This window comes from Petromyzon marinus, chromosome 23 (assembly GCF_048934315.1).
Source record: "Petromyzon marinus isolate PM22_M1 ecotype Great Lakes invasive population chromosome 23, UKy_Petmar_22M1.pri1.0, whole genome shotgun sequence".
In the NCBI taxonomy this organism is placed as follows: domain Eukaryota; kingdom Metazoa; phylum Chordata; class Hyperoartia; order Petromyzontiformes; family Petromyzontidae; genus Petromyzon; species Petromyzon marinus.
Window position 1 is genome coordinate 18,472,796 of NC_133689.1, and position 26,078 is coordinate 18,498,873.

The 26,078-nt window shown below is 54.6% G+C and overlaps 4 non-coding genes and 1 pseudogene across 4 annotated transcripts; all 5 read right to left on the reverse strand.

Annotated features, from left to right (window-relative positions):
* Positions 1-439: 439 nt before the first annotated feature.
* On the reverse strand, positions 440-558 carry LOC142926711 (5S ribosomal RNA). Its single transcript, XR_012943635.1, has one exon. It is a non-coding gene; the product is annotated as a 5S ribosomal RNA (ribosomal RNA).
* Positions 559-810: 252 nt separating this feature from the next.
* Positions 811-929, reverse strand: LOC142928572 (5S ribosomal RNA; annotated as a pseudogene).
* Positions 930-1,115: 186 nt separating this feature from the next.
* LOC142927389 (5S ribosomal RNA) lies at positions 1,116-1,234 on the reverse strand. Its single transcript, XR_012944314.1, has one exon. It is a non-coding gene; the product is annotated as a 5S ribosomal RNA (ribosomal RNA).
* Positions 1,235-1,487: 253 nt separating this feature from the next.
* Positions 1,488-1,606, reverse strand: LOC142925848 (5S ribosomal RNA). Its single transcript, XR_012942771.1, has one exon. It is a non-coding gene; the product is annotated as a 5S ribosomal RNA (ribosomal RNA).
* Positions 1,607-2,038: 432 nt separating this feature from the next.
* On the reverse strand, positions 2,039-2,157 carry LOC142927774 (5S ribosomal RNA). The gene has a single exon (XR_012944698.1). It is a non-coding gene; the product is annotated as a 5S ribosomal RNA (ribosomal RNA).
* Between the last annotated feature and the right edge of the window lie 23,921 nt (positions 2,158-26,078).

Genomic DNA, 26,078 nt, shown 5'->3' on the forward strand with positions numbered 1-26,078 from the left:
CGGTAATCAACACAAAACCGGGTCGACCCATCCTTTTTCATCACCAGTACCACCGGGGCAGACCAGGGGCTAGCTGAGGGCTGGATTATGTTATCTCGGAGCATTTCCACGATGGCATCTTTAATCTGGGCCCGTTCAGGCGCGCCCACTCGGTATGTGGGGAGTTTAATTGGTTGGGCGGCACCGGTGCCAATTTGGTGCTTAACAAGGTCAGTCCGGCCCACATCCGAATCGTGCTCACTGAACACGTCGGCGTCATCGCTCATGAAAACGTTTATTCTGAGCTCCTGGTTTAGCCCCGAATGAGTAGCATCAAACAGTATTTTACAATAAAATATTGATCCCAATGCAGTACACCATATCGACGTGAAATTGGCAGGTGCACTCACTGGATGAGTCGAAGTGTAAAAAGCGACCCATCCAGATACAACAATGCAAAAGCCTACAACACCTGGTATTCCCAGGCAGTCTCCCATCCAAGTACTAACCAGGCTCGACTCTGCTTAGCTTCCGAGATTAGACGAGATCGGGCGCATTCAGGGTGATATGGTCGTAGGCCATGCTTGGAAAGACCTGTCGCACATTCAGATGTATAAAACAATCAACATTCAACTATACTTCTGGAGGTCATCGCTCATAAAACCTTTATTCTGAGCTCCTGGTTGAGCCCCGAAAGAGTGGCATCAAACATTATTTTACGATAAAATATTGATCCCAATGCAGTACACCATATCGACGTGAAATTGGCACGTGCACTCACTGGATGAGTCGAAGTGTAAAAAGCGACCCATCCAGATCCAAAAATACAAAATCCTACAACACCTGGTGTTCCTAGGCAGTCTGCCATCCAAGTACTCACCATGCTCGACCCTGCTTAGCTTCCGAGATCAGACAAGATTGGGCGCATTCAGGGTGATATGGTCGTAGGCCATGCTTGCACACACCTGTCGCACATTCAGATGTATGAAACAATTAAAGTTCAACTATATTTCTGGAAATCATCGTTCATGAATACTTATATTCTGAGCTCCTGGTTGAGCCCCGAAAGAGTGGCATCAAACAGTCTGGATGAGTCGAAGTGTAAAAAGCGACCCATCCAGATATAACAATGCAAAAGCCTACAACACCAGGTATTCCCAGGCAGTCTCGCATCCAAGTACTAACCAGGCTCGACCCTGCTTAGCTTCCGAGATCAGACGAGTTCGGGCGCATTCAGGGTGATATGGACGTAGGCCGTGCTTGCAGAGACCTGTCGAACACTCATATGTATAAAACAATCAACATTCAACTATACTACTGGAGGTTATCGCTCATGAAAACGTTTATTCTGAGCTCCTGGTTTAGCCTCGAAAGAGTGGTATCAAACAGTATTTTACGAGAAAATATTGATCCCAATGCAGTACACCATATCGATGTGAAATTGGCAGGTGCACTCACTGGATGAGTGGAAGTGTAAAAAGCGACCCATCCAGATCCAAATATACAAAAGCCTACAACACCTGGTATTCCCAGGCAGTCTCCTATCCAAGTACTAACCAGACTCGACCGTGCTTAGCTTCCGAGATCAGACGAGATCGGGCGCATTCAGGGTGATATGGTCGTAGGCCATGCTTGGAAAGACCTGTCGCACATTCAGATGTATAAAACAATCAACATTCAACTTTACTTCTGGAGGTCATCGCTCAAAAAACCTTTATACTGGTAGGAACGAAGTTGTAAACTGAGTGTACCAGCCTGCAATAGATTAATGTGTCCGTACGTCCGTCCGTCCCCTTTCAATACTTTAACGAAGTGAAATCTCGTGCTGTTGGGTGTATAAAATCAGTAATAGACAGCGCAGAGACTTGTCCTACCAGCCCACCCTGCAGGGACCTGTTTCTGAGCTCCTGGTTGAGCCCCAAAAGAGTGGCATCAAACATTATTTTACAAGAAAATATTGATCCCAATGCAGTACACCATATCGACGTGAAATTGGCAGGTGCACTCACTGGATGAGTCGAAGTGTAAAAAGCGAGCCATCCAGATCCAAGTAAACAAAAGCATACAACACCTGCTATTCCCAGGCAGTCTCCCATCCAAGTACTAACCAGACTCGACCCTGCTTAGTTTCCGAGATCAGACGAGATCGGGCGCATTCAGGGTGATATGGTCGTAGGCCATGCTTGGAAAGACCTGTCGCACATTCAGATGTATAAAACAATCAACATTCAACTATACTTTTGGAGGTCATCGCTCATAAAACCTTTATTCTGTGCTCCTGGTTGATCCCCAAAAGAGTGGCATCAAACAGTCTGGATGACTTGATTCGAAGCTTTCGTGACTGCAAGAATTACTCTTTGTTTTTTTCGGTAAAGTCACGTATAAATAAAAAATAATAAAATAACAATAGCGTACGACGTTTCGGTTGCAACACAAGCAGTCATCATCAGGTACAGAAGAGCTAAATTTACGAGAGAGAGGAAACACATAACCCCAGATGTATATACAGACACCCAAGAAGGGGGCGAGGATGGAGTGGGGTGTGAGAGTGGATGGTGTCGCGGTGAGAGTGGATGGTGTCGGGGTGAGTATGGATGTTGGAGAGGTGAGAGTGGCTGGTGTAGGAGTGAGCGTGGATGGTGTAGGGGTGAGCGTGGCTGGTGTAGGGGTGAGCGTGGATATTGTAGGGGCGAGAGTGGATGTTGCAGGAGTGAGCGAAGATGGTGTAGGGGGTGAGCGTGGAGGTTGTAAAGGCGAGCGTGGAGGTTGTAAAGGTGAGCGTGGATGGTGTAGGAGTGAGCGTGGATGGTGTCGCGGTGAGAGTGGATGGTGTCGGGGTGAGTATGGATGTTGGAGAGGTGAGCATGGATGGTGTAGGAGTGAGCGTGGATGTTGCAGGAGTGAGCGTGGATGTTGTAGGGGTGAGCGTGGATGGTGTAGGGTTGAGAGTGGATGTTGTAAAGGTGAGCGTGGATGGTGTAGGGGTGAGAGTGGATGTTGTATGAGTGAGCATGGACAGTGTAGATGTGAGTGTGGATGGTATAGGGGAAAGCGTGGATGGCGTAGTGGTGAGCGTGGATGGTGTAGGGGTGAGCGTGGATGTTGTAGAGGTGAGCGTGGATGGTGTAAGGGTGAGCGTGGCTATTGTAGGGGTGAGCGTGGATGTTGTAGGGGTGAGTGTGGATGGTGTAGGGGTGAGCGTGGATGTTGCCGGAGTGAGCGTGGGTGTTGTAGGAGTAAACGTGGATGGTGTAGGAGTGAGCGTGGATGGTGTAGGGATGAGCGTGGATGGTGTAGGGATGAGCGTGGATGGTGTAGGGGTGAGCGTGGATGTTGTAGGGATGAGAATGGATGGGGTTGGGTGTGGCGTGGATGGTGTTGGGGTGAGAGTGGATGGTGTCGGGGTGAGAGTGGATGATGTCGGGGTGAGAGTGGATGGTGTCGGGGTGAGTATGGATGTTGGAGAAGTGATCGTGGATGGTGTAGGGGTGAGCGTGGATGTTGCAGGAGTGAGCTTGGATGTTGTAGGGGTGAGCGTGGATGGTGTAGGGGTGAGAGTGGAAGTTGTCAAGGTGAGCGTGGATGGTGTAGGGGTGAGAGTGGATGTTGTGGGGTGAGGGTGGATGGTGTAGGGGTGAGCGTGGATGTTGTAGAAGTGAGAGTAGATGGTGTAGGAGTGAGGTTGGATGTTGTAGCGGTGAGCGTGGATGGTGTTGGGGTGATGGTGGATGTGGTAGGGGTGAGCGTGGATGTTGTAGGGGTGAGAGTTGATGGGGTTGGGGTGGGCGTGGATGGTGTTGGGGTGAGAATGGATGGTGTCGGGGTGAGAATGGATGTTGGAGAGGTGAGCGTGGATGTTGCAGGAGTGAGCGTGGATGTTGTAGGGGTGAGAGTGGATGGTGTAGGGGTGAGAGTGGATGTTGTAAAGGTGAGCGTGGATGGTGTAGGGGTGAGAGTGGATGTTGTATGAGTGAGCATGGACGGTGTAGATGTGTGGATGGTATAGAGGAAAGCGTGGATGGTGTAGAGGTGAGCGTGAATGGTGTAGGGGTGAGCGTGGCTATTGTAGGGGTGAGCGTGGATGGTGTTGGGGTGAGCGTGGAAGTTGCAGGAGTGAGCGTGGATTTTGTATGAGAGAGCGTGGATGTTGAAGGGGTGAGGTAGGATGGTGTAGGGGTGAGCGTGGATGTTGCAGGAGTGAGCGTGGGTGTTGTAGGAGAAAACGTGGATGGTGTAGGGGTGAGCGTGGATGGTGTAGGGGTGAGCATGGACGTTGTAAAAGTGAGCATGGATGATGTAGGAGTGAGTGTAGATGGTGTAGGGGGTGAGCGTGGAGGTTGTAAAGGTGAGCATGGATGGTGTAGGAGTGAGCGTGGATGTTGTAGGGGTGAGAGTGAATGGGGTTGGGGTGGGCGTGGATGGTGTTAGGGTGAGTGTGGATGTTGGCGAGGTGAGCGTTGATGTTGCAGGGGTGAGCGTGAATGTTGCAGGAGTGAGCGTGAATGTTGTAGGGGTGAGCGTGGATGGTGTAGGGGTGAGAGTGGATGTTGTAAAGGTGAGCGTGGATGGTGTAGTGGTGAGAGTGGATGTTGTATGAGTGAGCATGCACGGTGTAGAGGTGAGTGTGCATGGTATAGGGGAAAGCATGGATGGTGTAGTGGTGAGCGTGGATGGTGTAGGGGTGAGAGTGGATGTGGTGGGGGTGAGCGTGGATGTGGTAGGGGTGAGCGTGGATGGTGTAGGGGTGAGCGTGGATGGTGTAGGAGTGAGCGTGGATGGTGTAGGGGTGAGCGTGGATGGTGTAGGGATGAGCGTGGATGGTGTAGGGATGAGCGTGGATGGTGTAGGGGTGAGCGTGGATGTTGTAGGGATGAGAATGGATGGGGTTGGGTGTGGCGTGGATGGTGTTGGGGTGAGAGTGGATGGTGTCGGGGTGAGAGTGGATGATGTCGGGGTGAGAGTGGATGGTGTCGGGGTGAGTATGGATGTTGGAGAAGTGATCGTGGATGGTGTAGGGGTGAGCGTGGATGTTGCAGGAGTGAGCTTGGATGTTGTAGGGGTGAGCGTGGATGGTGTAGGGGTGAGAGTGGAAGTTGTCAAGGTGAGCGTGGATGGTGTAGGGGTGAGAGTGGATGTTGTGGGGTGAGGGTGGATGGTGTAGGGGTGAGCGTGGATGTTGTAGAAGTGAGAGTAGATGGTGTAGGAGTGAGGTTGGATGTTGTAGCGGTGAGCGTGGATGGTGTTGGGGTGATGGTGGATGTGGTAGGGGTGAGCGTGGATGTTGTAGGGGTGAGAGTTGATGGGGTTGGGGTGGGCGTGGATGGTGTTGGGGTGAGAATGGATGGTGTCGGGGTGAGAATGGATGTTGGAGAGGTGAGCGTGGATGTTGCAGGAGTGAGCGTGGATGTTGTAGGGGTGAGAGTGGATGGTGTAGGGGTGAGAGTGGATGTTGTAAAGGTGAGCGTGGATGGTGTAGGGGTGAGAGTGGATGTTGTATGAGTGAGCATGGACGGTGTAGATGTGTGGATGGTATAGAGGAAAGCGTGGATGGTGTAGAGGTGAGCGTGAATGGTGTAGGGGTGAGCGTGGCTATTGTAGGGGTGAGCGTGGATGGTGTTGGGGTGAGCGTGGAAGTTGCAGGAGTGAGCGTGGATTTTGTATGAGAGAGCGTGGATGTTGAAGGGGTGAGGTAGGATGGTGTAGGGGTGAGCGTGGATGTTGCAGGAGTGAGCGTGGGTGTTGTAGGAGAAAACGTGGATGGCGTAGGGGTGAGCGTGGATGGTGTAGGGGTGAGCATGGACGTTGTAAAAGTGAGCATGGATGATGTAGGAGTGAGTGTAGATGGTGTAGGGGGTGAGCGTGGAGGTTGTAAAGGTGAGCATGGATGGTGTAGGAGTGAGCGTGGATGTTGTAGGGGTGAGAGTGAATGGGGTTGGGGTGGGCGTGGATGGTGTTAGGGTGAGTGTGGATGTTGGCGAGGTGAGCGTTGATGTTGCAGGGGTGAGCGTGAATGTTGCAGGAGTGAGCGTGAATGTTGTAGGGGTGAGCGTGGATGGTGTAGGGGTGAGAGTGGATGTTGTAAAGGTGAGCGTGGATGGTGTAGTGGTGAGAGTGGATGTTGTATGAGTGAGCATGCACGGTGTAGAGGTGAGTGTGCATGGTATAGGGGAAAGCATGGATGGTGTAGTGGTGAGCGTGGATGGTGTAGGGGTGAGAGTGGATGTGGTGGGGGTGAGCGTGGATGTGGTAGGGGTGAGCGTGGATGGTGTAGGGGTGAGCGTGGATGGTGTAGGAGTGAGTGTGGATGGTGTAGGGGTGAGCGTGGATGGTGTAGGCGTGAGCGTGGATGGTATAGGAGTGAGCGTGGACATTGTAAAGGTGAGCGTGGATGGTGTTGGGGTGAGCGTGGATGTTGCAGGAGTGAGCGTGGATGTTGTAGGGGTGAGCGTGGATGGTGTAGGGGTGAGAGTGGATGTTATAAAGGTGAGCGTGGATGGTGTAGGGGTGAGAGTGGATGTTGTGGGGTGAGGGTGGATGGTGTAGGAGTGAGCGTGGATGTTGTAGAAGTGAGAGTAGATGGTGTAGGAGTGAGGTTGGATGTTGTAGCGGTGAGCGTGGATGGTGTTGGGGTGATGGTGGATGTGGTAGGGGTGAGCGTGGATGTTGTAGGGGTGAGAGTTGATGGGGTTGGGGTGGGCGTGGATGGTGTTGGGGTGAGAATGGATGGTGTCGGGGTGAGAATGGATGTTGGAGAGGTGAGCGTGGATGTTGCAGGAGTGAGCGTGGATGTTGTAGGGGTGAGAGTGGATGGTGTAGGGGTGAGAGTGGATGTTGTAAAGGTGAGCGTGGATGGTGTAGGGGTGAGAGTGGATGTTGTATGAGTGAGCATGGACGGTGTAGATGTGTGGATGGTATAGGGGAAAGCGTGGATGGTGTAGAGGTGAGCGTGAATGGTGTAGGGGTGAGCGTGGCTATTGTAGGGGTGAGCGTGGATGGTGTAGGGGTGAGCGTGGCTATTGTAGGGGTGAGCGTGGATGGTGTAGGGGTGAGCGTGGCTATTGTAGGGGTGAGCGTGGATGGTGTAGGGGTGAGCTTGGATGGTGTAGGAGTGAGCGTGGATGGTGTAGGGGTGAGCGTGGATGGTGTAGGGGTGAGCGTAAATGGTGTAGGGGGTGAGCGTGGAGGTTGTAAAGGTGAGCGTGGATGTTGTAGGGGTGAGAGTGGATGGGGTTGGGGTGGTCGTGGATGGTGTGGGGGGTGAGAGTGGATGGTGTCGGGGTGAGAGTGGATGGTGCCGGGGTGAGTATGGATGTTGGAGAGGTGAGCGTGGATGGTGTAGGGGTGAGCGTGGATGGTGTAGGGGTGAGCGTGGATGTTGCAGGAGTGAGCGTGGATGTTGTAGGGGTGAGCGTGGATGGTGTAGGGGTGAGAGTGGCTATTGTAGGGGTGAGCGTGGATGGTGTAGTGGTGAGAGTGGATGTTGTATGAGTGAGCATGCACGGTGTAGAGGTGAGTGTGCATGGTATAGGGGAAAGCATGGATGGTGTAGTGGTGAGCGTGGATGGTGTAGGGGTGAGAGTGGATGTGGTGGGGGTGAGCGTGGATGTGGTAGGGGTGAGCGTGAATGGTGTAGGGGTGAGCGTGGATGGTGTAGGAGTGAGCGTGGATGGTGTAGGGGTGAGCGTGGATGGTGTAGGCGTGAGCTTGGATGGTATAGGAGTGAGAGTGGACATTGTAAAGGTGAGCGTGGATGGTGTTGGGGTGAGCGTGGATGTTGCAGGAGTGAGCGTGGATGTTGTAGGGGTGAGCGTGGATGGTGTAGGGGTGAGAGTGGATGTTATAAAGGTGAGCGTGGATGGTGTAGGGGTGAGAGTGGATGTTGTGGGGTGAGGGTGGATGGTGTAGGGGTGAGCGTGGATGTTGTAGAAGTGAGAGTAGATGGTGTAGGAGTGAGGTTGGATGTTGTAGCGGTGAGCGTGGATGGTGTTGGGGTGATGGTGGATGTGGTAGGGGTGAGCGTGGATGTTGTAGGGGTGAGAGTGGATGGGGTTGGGGTGGGCGTGGATGGTGTTGGGTTGAGAGTGGATGGTGTCGGGGTGAGAATGGATGTTGGAGAGGTGAGCGTGGATGTTGCAGGAGTGAGCGTGGATGTTGTAGGGGTGAGAGTGGATGGTGTAGGAGTGAGAATGGATGTTGTAAAGGTGAGCGTGGATGGTGTAGGGGTGAGAGTGGATGTTGTATGAGTGAGCATGGACGGTGTAGATGTGTGGATGGTATAGGGGAAAGCGTGGATGGTGTAGTGGTGAGCGTGGATTGTCTAGGGGTGAGCGTGGATGTTGTAGAGGTGAGCGTGAATGGTGTAGGGGTGAGCGTGGCTATTGTAGGGGTGAGCGTGGATGATGTAGGGGTGAGCGTGGCTATTGTAGGGGTGAGCGTGGATGGTGTAGGGGTGAGCTTGGATGGTGTAGGAGTGAGCGTGGATGGTGTAGGGGTGAGCGTGGATGGTGTAGGGGTGAGCGTAAATGGTGTAGGGGGTGAGCGTGGAGGTTGTAAAGGTGAGCGTGGATGTTGTAGGGGTGAGAGTGGATGGGGTTGGGGTGGTCGTGGATGGTGTGGGGGGTGAGAGTGGATGGTGTCGGGGTGAAAGTGGATGGTGCCGGGGTGAGTATGGATGTTGGAGAGGTGAGCGTGGATGGTGTAGGGGTGAGCGTGGATGGTGTAGGGGTGAGCGTGGATGTTGCAGGAGTGAGCGTGGATGTTGTAGGGGTGAGCGTGGATGGTGTAGGGGTGAGAGTGGCTATTGTAGGGGTGAGCGTGGATGGTGTAGGGGTGAGTGTGGATGTTGCAGGAGTGAGCGTGTATTTTGTATGAGAGAGCGTGGATGTTGCAGGAGTGAGCGTGGGTGTTGTAGGAGTAAACGTGGATGGTGTAGGGGTGAGTGTGGATGGTGTAGGGGTGAGCGTGGACATTGTAAAGGTGAGCATGGATGATGTAGGAGTGAGCGTAGATGGTTAGGGGGTGAGCGTGGATGTTGCAGGGGTGAGCGTGGATATTGCAGGAGTGAGCGTGAATGTTGTAGGGGTGAGCGTGGATGGTGTAGGGGTGAGCGTGGCTATTGTAGGGGTGAGCGTGGATGGTGTAGGGGTGAGCTTGGATGGTGTAGGAGTGAGCGTGGACGTTGTAAAGGTGAGCATGGATGATGTAGGAGTGAGCATAGATGGTGTAGGGCGTGAGAGTGGGGGTTGTAAAGGTGAGCATGGATGGTGGAGTGAGCGTGGATGTTGTAGGGGTGAGAGTGAATGGGGTTGGGGTGAGTGTGGATGGTGTTGGGGTGAGTGTGGATGTTGGCGAGGTGAGCGTGGATGTTGCAGGAGTGAGCGTGGGTGTTGTAGGAGTAAACGTGGATGGTGTAGGGGTGAGCGTGGATGGTGTAGGGGTGAGCGTGGATGGTGTAGGCGTGAGCGTGGATGGTATAGGAGTGAGCGTGGACATTGTAAAGGTGAGCGTGGATGGTGTTGGGGTGAGCGTGGATGTTGCAGGAGTGAGCGTGGATGTTGTAGGGGTGAGCGTGGATGGTGTAGGGGTGAGAGTGGATGTTATAAAGGTGAGCGTGGAAGGTGTAGGGGTGAGAGTGGATGTTGTGGGGTGAGGGTGGATGGTGTAGGGGTGAGCGTGGATGTTGTAGAAGTGAGAGTAGATGGTGTAGGAGTGAGGTTGGATGTTGTAGCGGTGAGCGTGGATGGTGTTGGGGTGATGGTGGATGTGGTAGGGGTGAGCGTGGATGTTGTAGGGGTGAGAGTGGATGGGGTTGGGGTGGGCGTGGATGGTGTTGGGTTGAGAGTGGATGGTGTCGGGGTGAGAATGGATGTTGGAGAGGTGAGCGTGGATGTTGAAGGAGTGAGCGTGGATGTTGTAGGGGTGAGAGTGGATGGTGTAGGGGTGAGAGTGGATGTTGTAAAGGTGAGCGTGGATGGTGTAGGGGTGAGAGTGGATGTTGTATGAGTGAGCATGGACGGTGTAGATGTGTGGATGGTATAGGGGAAAGCGTGGATGGTGTAGTGGTGAGCGTGGATTGTGTAGGGGTGAGCGTGGATGTTGTAGAGGTGAGCGTGAATGGTGTAGGGGTGAGCGTGGCTATTGTAGGGGTGAGCGTGGATGGTGTAGGGGTGAGCGTGGCTATTGTAAGGGTGAGCGTGGATGGTGTAGGGGTGAGCTTGGATGGTGTAGGAGTGAGCGTGGATGGTGTAGGGGTGAGCGTGGATGGTGTAGAGGTGAGCGTAGATGGTGTAGGGGGTGACCGTGGAGGTTGTAAAGGTGAGCGTGGATGTTGTAGGGGTGAGAGTGGATGGGGTTGGGGTGGTCGTGGATGGTGTGGGGGGTGAGAGTGGATGGTGTCGGGGTGAGAGTGGATGGTGTCGGGGTGAGTATGGATGTTGGAGAGGTGAGCGTGGATGGTGTAGGGGTGAGCGTGGATGGTGTAGGGGTGAGCGTGGATGTTGCAGGAGTGAGCGTGGATGTTGTAGGGGTGAGCGTGGATGGTGTAGGGGTGAGAGTGGATGTTGTAAAGGTGAGAGTGGAAGGTGTAGGGGTGAGAGTGGATGTTGTATGAGTGAGCATGGACGGTGTAGATGTGAGTGTGCATGGTATAGGGGAAAGCGTGGATGGTGTAGTGGTGAGCGTGGATGGTGTAGGGGTGAGCGTGGATGTTGTAGAGGCGAGCGTGGATGGTGTAAAGGTGAGCGTGGCTATTGTAGGGGTGAGCGTGGATGGTGTAGGGGTGAGTGTGGATGTTGCAGGAGTGAGCGTGTATTTTGTATGAGAGAGCGTGGATGTTGAAGGAGTGAGCGTGGGTGTTGTAGGAGTAAACGTGGATGGTGTAGGGGTGAGTGTGGATGGTGTAGGGGTGAGCGTGGACATTGTAAAGGTGAGCATGGATGATGTAGGAGTGAGCGTAGATGGTTAGGGGGTGAGCGTGGATGTTGCAGGGGTGAGCGTGGATATTGCAGGAGTGAGCGTGAATGTTGTAGGGGTGAGCGTGGATGGTGTAGGGGTGAGCGCGGCTATTGTAGGGGTGAGCGTGGATGGTGTAGGGGTGAGCTTGGATGGTGTAGGAGTGAGCGTGGACGTTGTAAAGGTGAGCATGGATGATGTAGGAGTGAGCATAGATGGTGTAGGGCGTGAGAGTGGGGGTTGTAAAGGTGAGCATGGATGGTGGAGTGAGCGTGGATGTTGTAGGGGTGAGAGTGAATGGGGTTGGGGTGAGCGTGGATGGTGTTGGGGTGAGTGTGGATGTTGGCGAGGTGAGCGTGGATGTTGCAGGAGTGAGCGTGGGTGTTGTAGGAGTAAACGTGGATGGTGTAGGGGTGAGCGTGGATGGTGTAGGGGTGAGCATGGACTTTGTAAAGGTGAGCATGGATGGTGTAGGAGTGAGCGTGGATGTTGTAGGGGTTAGAGTGGATGGGGTTGGGGTGGGCGTGGATGGTGTTGGGGTGAGAGTGGATGGTGTCGGGGTGAGTATGGATGTTGGAGAGGTGAGCGTGGATTGTGTAGGGGTGAGCATTGATGATGTAGGAGTGAGCGTAGATGGTGTAGGGGGTGAGCGTGGATGTTGCAGGGGTGAGTGTGGATATTGCAGGAGTGAGCGTGAATGTTGTAGGCGTGAGTGTGGATGGTGTAGGGGTGAGCGTGGCTATTGTAGGGGGTGAGCGTGGATGGTGTAGGGGTGAGCTTGGATGGTGTAGGATTGAGCGTGGATGGTGTAGGGGTGAGCGTGGATGGTGTAGGGGTGAGCGTAGATGGTGTAGGGGGTGAGCGTGGAGGTTGTAAAGGTGAGCGTGGAGGTTGTAAAGGTGAGCGTGGATGGTGTACGAGTGAGCGTGGATGTTGTAGGGGTGAGAGTGGATGGGGTTGGGGTGGGCGTGGATGGTGTGGGGGGTGAGAGTGGATGGTGTCGGGGTGAGAGTGGATGGTGTCGGGGTGAGTATGGATGTTGGAGAGGTGAGCGTGGATGGTGTAGGGGTGAGCGTGGATGGTGTAGGGGTGAGCGTGGATGTTGCAGGAGTGAGCGTGGATGTTGTAGGGGTGAGCGTGGATGGTGTAGGGGTGAGAGTGGATGTTGTAAAGGTGAGCGTGGATGGTGTAGGGGTGAGAGTGGATGTTGTATGAGTGAGCATGGACGGTGTAGATGTGAGTGTGGATGGTATAGGGGAAAGCGTGGACGGTGTAGGGGAAAGCGTGGATGGTGTAGGGGTGAGCGTGGATGTTGTAGAAGTGAGAGCAGATGGTGTAGGAGTGAGGTTGGATGTTGTAGCGGTGAGCGTGGATGGTGTTGGGGTGATGGTGGATGTGGTAGGGGTGAGCGTGGATGTTGTAGAGGTGAGAGTGGATGGGGTTGGGGTGGGCATGGATGGTGTTGGGGTGAGAGTGGATGGTGTCGGGGTGAGAATGGATATTGGAGAGGTGAGCGTGGATGTTGCAGGAGTGAGTGTGAATGTTGTATGGGTGAGCGTGGATGGTATAGGGGTGAGAGTGGATGTTGTAAAGGTGAGCGTGGATGGTGTAGCGGTGAGAGTGGATGTTGTATGAGTGAGGATGCACGGTGTAGAGGTGAGTGTGGATGGTATAGGGGAAAGCGTGGATGGTGTAGTGGTGAGCGTGGATGGTGTAGGGGTGAGCGTGGATGTTGTAGAGGCGAGCGTGGATGGTGTAAGGGTGAGCGTGGCTATTGTAGGGGTGAGCGTGGATGGTGTAGGGGTGAGCGTGGATGTTGCAGGAGTGAGCGTGGATTTTGTATGAGAGAGCGTGGACGTTGCAGGAGTGAGCGTGGGTGTTGTAGGAGTAAACGTGGATGGTGTAGGAGTGAGTGTGGATGGTGTAGGGGTGAGCGTGGCTATTGTAGGGGTGAGCGTGGATGGTGTAGGGGTGAGCTTTGATGGTGTAGGAGTGAGCGTGGACGTTGTAAAGGTGAGCATGGATGATGTAGGAGTGAGCATAGATGGTGTAGGGCGTGAGAGTGGGGGTTGTAAAGGTGAGCATGGATGGTGGAGTGAGCGTGGATGTTGTAGGGGTGAGAGTGAATGGGGTTGGGGTGAGCGTGGATGGTGTTGGGGTGAGTGTGGATGTTGGCGAGGTGAGCGTGGATGTTGCAGGAGTGAGCGTGGGTGTTGTAGGAGTAAACGTGGATGGTGTAGGGGTGAGCGTGGATGGTGTAGGGGTGAGCATGGACTTTGTAAAGGTGAGCATGGATGGTGTAGGAGTGAGCGTGGATGTTGTAGGGGTTAGAGTGGATGGGGTTGGGGTGGGCGTGGATGGTGTTGGGGTGAGAGTGGATGGTGTCGGGGTGAGTATGGATGTTGGAGAGGTGAGCGTGGATTGTGTAGGGGTGAGCGTGGATGTTGTAGGAGTGAGCGTGGATGTTGTAGGGGTGGGCGTGGATGGTGTAGGGGTGAGAGTGGATGTTGTAAAGGTGAGGGTGGATGGTGTAGGGGTGAGCGTGGATGTTGTAGAAGTGAGCGTAGATGGTGTAGGAGTGAGGGTGGATGTTGTAGCGGTGAGCGTGGATGGTGTTGGGGTGTGGGTGGATGTTGTAGGGGTGAGCGTGGATGTTGTCGGGGTGAGGGTGGATGGTGTAGAGGTGAGTGTGGATGTTGTAGAGGTGAGCGTGGATGGTGTAGGGGTGAGCGTGGCTATTGTAGGGGTGAGCGTGGATGGTGTAGGGGTGAGCGTGGATGTTGCAGGAGTGAACGTGGGTGTTGTAGGAGTAAACGTGGATGGTGTAGGGGTGAGCGTGGATGGTGTAGGGGTGAGCGTGGACGTTGTAAAGGTGAGCATTGATGATGTAGGAGTGAGCGTAGATGGTGTAGGGGGTGAGCGTGGATGTTGCAGGGGTGAGTGTGGATATTGCAGGAGTGAGCGTGAATGTTGTAGGCGTGAGCGTGGATGGTGTAGGGGTGAGCGTGGCTATTGTAGGGGGTGAGCGTGGATGGTGTAGGGGTGAGCTTGGATGGTGTAGGATTGAGCATGGATGGTGTAGGGGTGAGCGTGGATGGTGTAGGGGTGAGCGTAGATGGTGTAGGGGGTGAGCGTGGAGGTTGTAAAGGTGAGCGTGGAGGTTGTAAAGGTGAGCGTGGATGGTGTACGAGTGAGCGTGGATGTTGTAGGGGTGAGAGTGGATGGGGTTGGGGTGGGCGTGGATGGTGTGGGGGGTGAGAGTGGATGGTGTCGGGGTGAGAGTGGATGGTGTCGGGGTGAGTATGGATGTTGGAGAGGTGAGCGTGGATGGTGTAGGGGTGAGCGTGGATGGTGTAGGGGTGAGCGTGGATGTTGCAGGAGTGAGCGTGGATGTTGTAGGGGTGAGCGTGGATGGTGTAGGGGTGAGAGTGGATGTTGTAAAGGTGAGCGTGGATGGTGTAGGGGTGAGAGTGGATGTTGTATGAGTGAGCATGGACGGTGTAGATGTGAGTGTGGATGGTATAGGGGAAAGCGTGGACGGTGTAGGGGAAAGCGTGGATGGTGTAGGGGTGAGCGTGGATGTTGTAGAAGTGAGAGCAGATGGTGTAGGAGTGAGGTTGGATGTTGTAGCGGTGAGCGTGGATGGTGTTGGGGTGATGGTGGATGTGGTAGGGGTGAGCGTGGATGTTGTAGAGGTGAGAGTGGATGGGGTTGGGGTGGGCATGGATGGTGTTGGGGTGAGAGTGGATGGTGTCGGGGTGAGAATGGATGTTGGAGAGGTGAGCGTGGATGTTGCAGGAGTGAGTGTGAATGTTGTATGGGTGAGCGTGGATGGTATAGGGGTGAGAGTGGATGTTGTAAAGGTGAGCGTGGATGGTGTAGCGGTGAGAGTGGATGTTGTATGAGTGAGGATGCACGGTGTAGAGGTGAGTGTGGATGGTATAGGGGAAAGCGTGGATGGTGTAGTGGTGAGCGTGGATGGTGTAGGGGTGAGCGTGGATGTTGTAGAGGCGAGCGTGGATGGTGTAAGGGTGAGCGTGGCTATTGTAGGGGTGAGCGTGGATGGTGTAGGGGTGAGCGTGGATGTTGCAGGAGTGAGCGTGGATTTTGTATGAGAGAGCGTGGACGTTGCAGGAGTGAGCGTGGGTGTTGTAGGAGTAAACGTGGATGGTGTAGGGGTGAGTGTGGATGGTGTAGGGGTGAGCGTGGACGTTGTAAAGGTGAGCATGGATGATGTAGGAGTGAGCGTAGATGGTTAGGGGGTGAGCGTGGATGTTGCAGGGGTGAGCGTGGATATTGCAGGAGTGAGCGTGAATGTTGTAGGGGTGAGCGTGGATGGTGTAGGGGTGAGCGTGGCTATTGTAGGGGTGAGCGTGGATGGTGTAGGGGTGAGCTTGGATGGTGTAGGAGTGAGCGTGGACGTTGTAAAGGTGAGCATGAATGATGTAGGAGTGAGCGTAGATGGTGTAGGGGGTGAGCGTGGGGGTTGTAAAGGTGAGCATGGATGGTGTAGGAGTGAGCGTGGATGTTGTAGGGGTGAGAGTGAATGGGGTTGGGGTGAGGGTGGATGGTGTTGGGGTGAGTGTGGATGTTGGCGAGGTGAGCGTGGATGTTGCAGGAGTGAGCGTGGGTGTTGTAGGAGTAAACGTGGATGGTGTAGGGGTGAGCGTGGATGGTGTAGGGGTGAGCATGGACTTTGTAAAGGTGAGCATGGATGGTGTAGGAGTGAGCGTGGATGTTGTAGGGGTTAGAGTGGATGGGGTTGGGGTGGGCGTGGATGGTGTTGGGGTGAGAGTGGATGGTGTCGGGGTGAGTATGGATGTTGGAGAGGTGAGCATGGATGGTGTAGGGGTGAGCGTGGATGTTGTAGGAGTGAGCGTGGATGTTGTAGGGGTGGGCGTGGATGGTGTAGGGGTGAGAGTGGATGTTGTAAAGGTGAGGGTGGATGGTGTAGGGGTGAGCGTGGATGTTGTAGAAGTGAGCGTAGATGGTGTAGGAGTGAGGGTGGATGTTGTAGCGGTGAGCGTGGATGGTGTTGGGGTGTGGGTGGATGTTGTAGGGGTGAGCGTGGATGTTGTCGGGGTGAGGGTGGATGGTGTAGAGGTGAGTGTGGATGTTGTAGAGGTGAGCGTGGATGGTGTAGGGGTGAGCGTGGCTATTGTAGGGGTGAGCGTGGATGGTGTAGGGGTGAGCGTGGATGTTGCAGGAGTGAACGTGGGTGTTGTAGGAGTAAACGTGGATGGTGTAGGGGTGAGCGTGGACGTTGTAAAGGTGAGCATTGATGATGTAGGAGTGAGCGTAGATGGTGTAGGGGGTGAGCGTGGATGTTGCAGGGGTGAGTGTGGATATTGCAGGAGTGAGCGTGAATGTTGTAGGCGTGAGCGTGGATGGTGTAGGGGTGAGCGTGGCTATTGTAGGGGGTGAGCGTGGATGGTGTAGGGGTGAGCTTGGATGGTGTAGGATTGAGCGTGGATGGTGTAGGGGTGAGCATGGATGGTGTAGGGGTGAGAGTAGATGGTGTAGGGGGTGAGCGTGGAGGTTGTAAAGGTGAGCGTGGAGGTTGTAAAGGTGAGCGTGGATGGTGTACGAGTGAGCGTGGATGTTGTAGGGGTGAGAGTGGATGGGGTTGGGGTGGGCGTGGATGGTGTGGGGGGTGAGAGTGGATGGTGTCGGGGTGAGAGTGGATGGTGTCGGGGTGAGTATGGAAGTTGGAGAGGTGAGCGTGGATGGTGTAGGGGTGAGCGTGGATGGTGTAGGGGTGAGCGTGGATGTTGCAGGAGTGAGCGTGGATGTTGTAGGGGTGAGCGTGGATGGTGTAGGGGTGAGAGTGGATGTTGTAAAGGTGAGCGTGGATGGTGTAGGGGTGAGAGTGGATGTTGTATGAGTGAGCATGGACGGTGTAGATTTGAGTGTGGATGGTATACGGGAAAGCGTGGATGGTGTAGTGGTGAGCGTGGATGTTGTAGAAATGAGAGTAGATGGTGTAGGAGTGAGGTTGGATGTTGTAGCGGTGAGCGTGGATGGTGTTGGGGTGATGGTGGATGTGGTAGGGGTGAGTGTGGATGTTGTAGAGGTGAGAGTGGATGGGGTTGGGGTGGGCGTGGATGGTGTTGGGGTGAGAGTGGATGGTGTCGGGGTGAGTATGGATGTTGGAGAGGTGAGCATGGATGGTGTAGGGGTGAGCGTGGATGTTGTAGGAGTGAGCGTGGATGTTGTAGGGGTGGGCGTGGATGGTGTAGGGGTGAGAGTGGATGTTGTAAAGGTGAGGGTGGATGGTGTAGGGGTGAGCGTGGATGTTGTAGAAGTGAGCGTAGATGGTGTAGGAGTGAGGGTGGATGTTGTAGCGGTGAGCGTGGATGGTGTTGGGGTGTGGGTGGATGTTGTAGGGGTGAGCGTGGATGTTGTCGGGGTGAGGGTGGATGGTGTAGAGGTGAGTGTGGATGTTGTAGAGGTGAGCGTGGATGGTGTAGGGGTGAGCGTGGCTATTGTAGGGGTGAGCGTGGATGGTGTAGGGGTGAGCGTGGATGTTGCAGGAGTGAACGTGGGTGTTGTAGGAGTAAACGTGGATGGTGTAGGGGTGAGCGTGGATGGTGTAGGGGTGAGCGTGGACGTTGTAAAGGTGAGCATTGATGATGTAGGAGTGAGCGTAGATGGTGTAGGGGGTGAGCGTGGATGTTGTAGGGGTGAGAGTGGATGGGGTTGGGGTGGGCGTGGATGGTGTGGGGGGTGAGAGTGGATGGTGTAGGGGTGAGCGTGGATTTTGTATGAGAGAGCGTGGATGTTGCAGGAGTGAGCGTGGATTTTGTATGAGAGAGCGTGGATGTTGCAGGAGTGAGCGTGGGTGTTGTAGGAGTAAACGTGGATGGTGTAGGGGTGAGTGTGGATGGTGTAGGGGGTGATCGTGGAGGTTGTGAAGGTGAGCATGGATGGTGTAGGAGTGAGCGTGGATGTTGTAGGGGTGAGAGTGAATGGGGTTGGTGTGGGCGTGGATGGTGTTGGGGTGAGTGTGGATGTTGGCGAGGTGAGCGTGGATGTTGCAGGGGTGAGCGTGGATGTTGCAGGAGTGAGCGTGAATGTTGTAAGGGTGAGGGTGGGTGTTGCAGGAGTGAGCGTGGGTGTTTGTAGGCGTAAACGTGGATGGTGTAGGGGTGAGCGTGGATGGTGTAGGGGTGAGAGTGGATGTTGTAAAGGTGAGCGTGGATGGTGTAGGGGTGAGAGTGGATGTTGTATGAGTGAGCATGGACGGTGTAGATGTGAGTGTGGATGGTATAGGGGAAAGCGTGGATGGTCTAGTGGTGAGCGTAGATGGTCTAGCGGTGAGCGTGGATGGTGTAGGGGTGAGCGTGGATGTTGTAGAGGTGAGCGTGGATGGTGTAGGGGTGAGTGTGGATGTTGTATGAGTGAGCATGGACGTTGTAGATGTGAGTGTAGATGGTATAGGGGAAAGCGTGGATGGTGTAGTTGTGAGTGTGGATGGTGTAGGGGTGAGCGTGGATGTTGTAGGGGTGAGCGTGGCTAGTGTAGGGGTGAGCGTGGATGGTGTAGGGGTGAGCGTGGATGTTGCAGGAGTGAGCGTGGGTGTTGTAGGAGTAAACGTGGATGGTGTAGGGGTGAGCGTGGATGGTGTAGGGGTGAGCGTGGACGTTGTAAAGGTGAGCATGGATGATGTAGGAGTGAGTGTAGATGGTGTAGGGCGTGAGCGTGGAGGTTGTAAAGGTGAGCATGGATGGTGTATGAGTGTGCGTGGATGTTGTAGGGGTGAGAGTGAATGGGGTTGGGGTGGGCGTGGATGGTGTTGGGGTGAGTATGGATGTTGGCGAGGTGAGCATTGATGTTACAGGGGTGAGCGTGGATGTTGCAGGAGTGATCGTGAATGTTGTAGGGATGAGAGTGGATGTTGTAAAGGTGAGCGTGGATGGTGTAGGGGTGAGAGTGGATGTTGTATGAGTGAGCATGGAAGGTGTAGAGGTGAGTGTGGATGGTATAGGGGAAAGCATGGATGGTGTAGTGGTGAGCGTGGATGGTGTAGGGGTGAGAGTGGATTTGGTGGGTGTGAGCGTGGATGTGGTAGGGGTGAGCGTTGAAGGTGTAGGGGTGAGCGTGGATGGTGTAGGAGTGAGCGTGGATGGTGTAGGGGTGAGCGTGGGTGGTGTAGGGGTGAGCGTGGATGGTGTAGGGGTGAGCGTGGATGGTGTAGGAGTGAGCGTGGACATTGTAAAGGTGAGCGTGGACGGTGTAGGGGTGAGCGTGGACGTTGTAGGGGTGAACGTAGATGTTGTAGGGGTGAGCGGGGATGTTGTAGGGGTGAGGGTGGATGTTGTAGCGGTGAGCGTGGATGGTGTTGGGGTGAGGGTGGATGTTGTAGGGGTGAGCGTGGATGTTGTAGGGGTGAGCGTGGATGGTGCAGGGGTGAGCGTGGATGTTGCAGGAGTGAGCATGGATTTTGTATGAGAGAGCGTGGATGTTGTAGGGGTGAGTGTGGATGGTGAAGGGGTGAGCGTGGATGTTGCAGGAGTGAGCGTGGGTGTTGTAGGCGTAAACGTGGATGGTGTAGGGGTGAGCGTGGAAGTTGTAAAGGTGAGCATGGATGATGTAGGAGTGAGCGTAGATGGTGTAGGGGGTGAGCGTGGAGGTTGTAAATGTGAGCGTGGAGGTTGTAAAGGTGAGCGTGGATGGTGTAGGAGTGAGCGTGGATGTTGTAGGGGTGAGAGTGGATGGGGTTGCAGTGGGAGTGGATGTTGTCGGGGTGAGTATGGATGTTGGAGAGGTGAGCGTGGATGGTGTAGGGGTGAGAGTGGATGTTGTATGAGTGAGCATGGACGGTGTAGATGTGAGTGTGGATGGTATAGGGGAAAGCGTGGATGGTGTAGGGGTGAGCGTGGCTATTGTAGGGGTGAGCGTGGATGGCGTAGGTGTGAGCGTGGATGTTGCAGGAGTGAGCGTGGATTTTGTATAAGAGAGCGTGGATGTTTAAGGAGCGAGTGTGGATGGTGTAGGGGTGAGCGTGGATGGTGTAGGGGTGAGCGTGGATGTTGCAGGAGTGAACGTGGGTGTTGTAGGAGTAAACGTGGATGGTGTAGGGGTGAGCGTGGATGGTGTAGGGGTGAGTGTGGACGTTGTAAAGGTGAGCATTGATGATGTAGGAGTGAGCGTAGATGGTGTAGGGGGTGAGCGTGGATGTTGCAGGGGTGAGCGTGGAAATTGCAGGAGTGAGCGTGAATGTTGTAGGCGTGAGCGTGGATGGTGTAGGGGTGAGCGTGGCTATTGTAGGGGTGAGCGTGGAAGGTGTAGGGGTGAGCTTGGATGGTGTAGGAGTGAGCGTGGATGGTGTAGGGGTGAGCGTGGATGGTGTAGGGGTGAGCGTAGATGGTGTAGGGGGTGAGCGTGGAGGTTGTAAAGGTGAGCGTGGATGTTGTAGGGGTGAGAGTGGATGGGGTTGGGGTGGGCGTGGATGGTGTGGGGGGTGAGAGTGGATGGTGTCGGGGTGAGAGTGGATGGTGTCGGGGTGAGTATGGATGTTGGAGAGGTGAGCGTGGATGGTGTAGGGGTGAGCGTGGATGGTATAGGGGTGAGCGTGGATGTTGCAGGAGTGAGCGTGGATGTTGTAGGGGTGAGCGTGGATGGTGTAGGGGTGAGAGTGGATGTTGTAAAGGTGAGCGTGGATGGTGTAGGGGTGAGAGTGGATGTTGTATGAGTGAGCATGGACGGTGTAGATGTGAGTGTGGATGGTATAGGGGAAAGCGTGGATGGTGTAGTGGTGAGCGTGGATGGTGTAGGGGTGAGCGTGGATGTTGTAGAGGCGAGCGTGGATGGTGTAAGGGTGAGCGTGGCTATTGTAGGGGTGAGCGTGGATGGTGTAGGGGTGAGCGTGGATGGTGTAGGGGTGAGAGTGGATGTTGTAAAGGTGAGCGTGGATGGTGTAGGGGTGAGAGTGGATGTTGTATGAGTGAGCATGGACGGTGTAGATGTGAGTGTGGATGGTATAGGGGAAAGCGTGGATGGTGTAGTGGTGAGCGTGGATGGTGTAGGGGTGAGCGTGGATGTTGTAGAGGCGAGCGTGGATGGTGTAAGGGTGAGCGTGGCTATTGTAGGGGTGAGCGTGGATAGTGTAGGGGTGAGCGTGGATGGTGTAGGGGTGAGAGTGGATGTTGTAAAGGTGAGCGTGGATGGTGTAGGGGTGAGAGTGGATGTTGTATGAGTGAGCATGGACGGTGTAGATGTGAGTGTGGATGGTATAGGGGAAAGCGTGGATGGTGTAGTGGTGAGCGTGGATGGTGTAGGGGTGAGCGTGGATGTTGTAGAGGCGAGCGTGGATGGTGTAAGGGTGAGCGTGGCTATTGTAGGGGTGAGCGTGGATGGTGTAGGGGTGAGCGTGGATGTTGCAGGAGTGAGCGTGGATTTTGTATGAGAGAGCATGGATGTTGCAGGAGTGAGCGTGGGTGTTGTAGGAGTAAACGTGGATGGTGTAGGGGTGAGTGTGGATGGTGTAGGGGTGAGCGTGGACGTTGTAAAGGTGAGCATGGATGATGTAGGAGTGAGCGTAGATGGTTAGGGGGTGAGCATGGATGTTGCAGGGGTGAGCGTGGATATTGCAGGAGTGAGCGTGAATGTTGTAGGGGTGAGCGTGGATGGTGTAGGGGTGAGCGTGGCTATTGTAGGGGTGAGCGTGGATGGTGTAGGGGTGAGCTTGGATGGTGTAGGAGTGAGCGTGGATGTTGTAAAGGTGAGCATGGATGATGTAGGAGTGAGCGTAGATGGTGTAGGGGGTGAGCGTGGGGGTTGTAAAGGTGAGCATGGATGGTGTAGGAGTGAGCGTGGATGTTGTATAGGTGAGCATGGATGGTGTAGGAGTGAGCGTGGATGTTGTAGGGGTGAGAGTGAATGGGGTTGGGGTGAGCTTGGATGGTGTTGGGTGAGTGTGGATGTTGGCGAGGTGAGCGTGGATGTTGCAGGGGTGAGCGTGGATGTTGCAGGAGTGAGCGTGAATGTTGTAAGGGTGAGGGTGGGTGTTTGTAGGCGTAAACGTGGATGGTGTAGGGGTGAGCGTGGATGGTGTAGGGGTGAGAGTGGATGTTGTAAAGGTGAGCATGGATGGTGTAGGGGTGAGAGTGGATGTTGTATGAGTGAGCATGGACGGTGTAGATATGAGTGTGGATGGCATAGGGGAAAGCGTGGATGGTCTAGTGGTGAGCGTGGATGGTCTAGTGGTGAGAGTGGATGGTGTAGGGGTGAGCGTGGATGTTGTAGAGGTGAGCGTGGATGGTGTAGGGGTGAGTGTGGATGTTGTATGAGTGAGCATGGACGTTGTAGATGTGAGTGTAGATGGTATAGGGGAAAGCGTGGATGGTGTAGTGGTGAGTGTGGATGGTGTAGGGGTGAGCGTGGATGTTGCAGGAGTGAGCGTGGGTGTTGTAGGAGAAAACGTGGATGGTGTAGGGGTGAGCGTGGATGGTGTAGGGGTGAGCGTGGATGTTGCAGGAGTGAACGTGGGTGTTGTAGGAGTAAACGTGGATGGTGTAGGGGTGAGCGTGGATGGTGTAAGGGTGAGTGTGGACGTTGTAAAGGTGAGCATTGATGATGTAGGAGTGAGCGTAGATGGTGTAGGGGGTGAGCGTGGATGTTGCAGGGATGAGCGTAGATATTGCAGGAGTGAGCGTGAATGTTGTAGGCGTGAGCGTGGATGGTGTAGGGGTGAGCGTGGCTATTGTAGGGGTGAGCGTGGATGGTGTAGGGGTGAGCTTGGATGGTGTAGGAGTGAGCGTGGATGGTGTAGGGGTGAGCGTGGATGGTGTAGGGGTGAGCGTAGATGGTGTAGGGGGTGAGCGTGGAGGTTGTAAAGGTGATCGTGGATGTTGTAGGGGTGAGAGTGGATGGGGTTGGGGTGGGCATGGATGGTGTGGGGGGTGAGAGTGGATGGTGTCGGGGTGAGAGTGGATGGTGTCGGGGAGAGTATGGATGTTAGAGAGGTGAGCGTGGATGGTGTAGGGGTGAGCGTGGATGGTATAGGGGTGAGCGTGGATGTTGCAGGAGTGAGCGTGGATGTTGTAGGGGTGAGCGTGGATGGTGTAGGGGTGAAAGTGGATGTTGTAAAGGTGAGCGTGGATGGTGTAGGGGTGAGCGTGGCTATTGTAGGGGTGAGCGTGGATGGCGTAGGTGTGAGCGTGGATGTTGCAGGAGTGAGCGTGGATTTTGTATGAGAGAGCGTGGATGTTTAAGGAGCGAGTGTGGATGGTGTAGGGGTGAGCGTGGATGGTGTAGGGGTGAGCGTGGATGTTGCAGGAGTGAACGTGGGTGTTGTAGGAGTAAACGTGGATGGTGTAGGGGTGAGCGTGGATGGTGTAGGGGTGAGTGTGGACGTTGTAAAGGTGAGCATTGATGATGTAGGAGTGAGCGTAGATGGTGTAGGGGGTGAGCGTGGATGTTGCAGGGGTGAGCGTGGATATTGCAGGAGTGAGCGTGAATGTTGTAGGCGTGAGCGTGGATGGTGTAGGGGTGAGCGTGGCTATTGTAGGGGTGAGCGTGGAAGGTGTAGGGGTGAGCTTGGATGGTGTAGGAGTGAGCGTGGATGGTGTAGGGGTGAGCGTGGATGGTGTAGGGGTGAGCGTAGATGGTGTAGGGGGTGAGGGTGGAGGTTGTAAAGGTGAGCGTGGATGTTGTAGGGGTGAGAGTGGATGGGGTTGGGGTGGGCGTGGATGGTGTGGGGGGTGAGAGTGGATGGTGTCGGGGTGAGATTGGATGGTGTCGGGGTGAGTATGGATGTTGGAGAGGTGAGCGTGGATGGTGTAGGGGTGAGCGTGGATGGTATAGGGGTGAGCATGGATGTTGCAGGAGTGAGCGTGGATGTTGTAGGGGTGAGCGTGGATGGTGTAGGGGTGAGAGGGGATGTTGTAAAGGTGAGCGTGGATGGTGTAGGGGTGACAGTGGATGTTGTATGAGTGAGCATGGACGGTGTAGATGTGAGTGTGGATGGTATAGGGGAAAGCGTGGATGGTGTAGTGGTGAGCGTGGATGGTGTAGGGGTGAGCGTGGATGTTGTAGAGGCGAGCGTGGATGGTGTAAGGGTGAGCGTGGCTATTGTAGGGGTGAGCGTGGATGGTGTAGGGGTGAGCGTGGATGGTGTAGGGGTGAGAGTGGATGTTGTAAAGGTGAGCGTGGATGGTGTAGGGGTGAGAGTGGATGTTGTATGAGTGAGCATGGACGGTGTAGATGTGAGTGTGGATGGTATAGGGGAAAGCGTGGATGGTGTAGTGGTGAGCGTGGATGGTGTAGGGGTGAGCGTGGATGTTGTAGAGGCGAGCGTGGATGGTGTAAGGGTGAGCGTGGCTATTGTAGGGGTGAGCGTGGATGGTGTAGGGGTGAGCGTGGATGGTGTAGGGGTGAGAGTGGATGTTGTAAAGGTGAGCGTGGATGGTGTAGGGGTGAGAGTGGATGTTGTATGAGTGAGCATGGACGGTGTAGATGTGAGTGTGGATGGTATAGGGGAAAGCGTGGATGGTGTAGTGGTGAGCGTGGATGGTGTAGGGGTGAGCGTGGATGTTGTAGAGGCGAGCGTGGATGGTGTAAGGGTGAGCGTGGCTATTGTAGGGGTGAGCGTGGATGGTGTAGGGGTGAGCGTGGATGTTGCAGGAGTGAGCGTGGATTTTGTATGAGAGAGCGTGGATGTTGCAGGAGTGAGCGTGGGTGTTGTAGGAGTAAACGTGGATGGTGTAGGGGTGAGTGTGGATGGTGTAGGGGTGAGCGTGGACGTTGTAAAGGTGAGCATGGATGATGTAGGAGTGAGCGTAGATGGTTAGGGGGTGAGCGTGGATGTTGCAGGGGTGAGCGTGGATATTGCAGGAGTGAGCGTGAATGTTGTAGGGGTGAGCGTGGATGGTGTAGGGGTGAGCGTGGCTATTGTAGGGGTGAGCGTGGATGGTGTAGGGGTGAGCTTGGATGGTGTAGGAGTGAGCGTGGATGTTGTAAAGGTGAGCATGGATGATGTAGGAGTGAGCGTAGATGGTGTAGGGGGTGAGCGTGGGGGTTGTAAAGGTGAGCATGGATGGTGTAGGAGTGAGCGTGGATGTTGTATAGGTGAGCATGGATGGTGTAGGAGTGAGCGTGGATGTTGTAGGGGTGAGAGTGAATGGGGTTGGGGTGAGCGTGGATGGTGTTGGGGTGAGTGTGGATGTTGGCGAGGTGAGCGTGGATGTTGCAGGGGTGAGCGTGGATGTTGCAGGAGTGAGCGTGAATGTTGTAAGGGTGAGGGTGGGTGTTGCAGGAGTGAGCGTGGGTGTTTGTAGGCGTAAACGTGGATGGTGTAGGGGTGAGCGTGGATGGTGTAGGGGTGAGAGTGGATGTTGTAAAGGTGAGCGTGGATGGTGTAGGGGTGAGAGTGGATGTTGTATGAGTGAGCATGGACGGTGTAGATGTGAGTGTGGATGGTATAGGGGAAAGCGTGGATGGTCTAGTGGTGAGCGTGGATGGTCTAGTGGTGAGAGTGGATGGTGTAGGGGTGAGCGTGGATGTTGTAGAGGTGAGCGTGGATGGTGTAGGGGTGAGTGTGGATGTTGTATGAGTGAGCATGGACGTTGTAGATGTGAGTGTAGATGTTATAGGGGAAAGCGTGGATGGTGTAGTGGTGAGTGTGGATGGTGTAGGGGTGAGCGTGGATGTTGCAGGAGTGAGCGTGGGTGTTGTAGGAGAAAACGTGGATGGTGTAGGGGTGAGCGTGGATGGTGTAGGGCTGAGCGTGGACGTTGTAAAGGTGAGCATGGATGATGTAGGAGTGAGTGTAGATGGTGTAGGGGGTGAGCGTGGAGGTTGTAAAGGTGAGCATGGATGGTGTATGAGTGAGCGTGGATGTTGTAGGGGTGAGAGTGAATGGGGTTGGGGTGGGCGTGGATGGTGTTGGGGTGAGTATGGATGTTGGCGTGGTGAGCATTGATGTTACAGGGGTGAGCGTGGATGTTGCAGGAGTGAGCGTGAATGTTGTAGGGGTGAGAGTGGATGTTGGAAAGGTGAGCGTGGATGGTGGAGGGGTGAGAGTGGATGTTGTATGAGTGAGCATGGAAGGTGTAGAGGTGAGTGTCGATGGTATAGGGGAAAGCATGGATGGTGTAGTGGTGAGCGTGGATGGTGTAGGGGTGAGAGTGGATTTGGTGGGGGTGAGC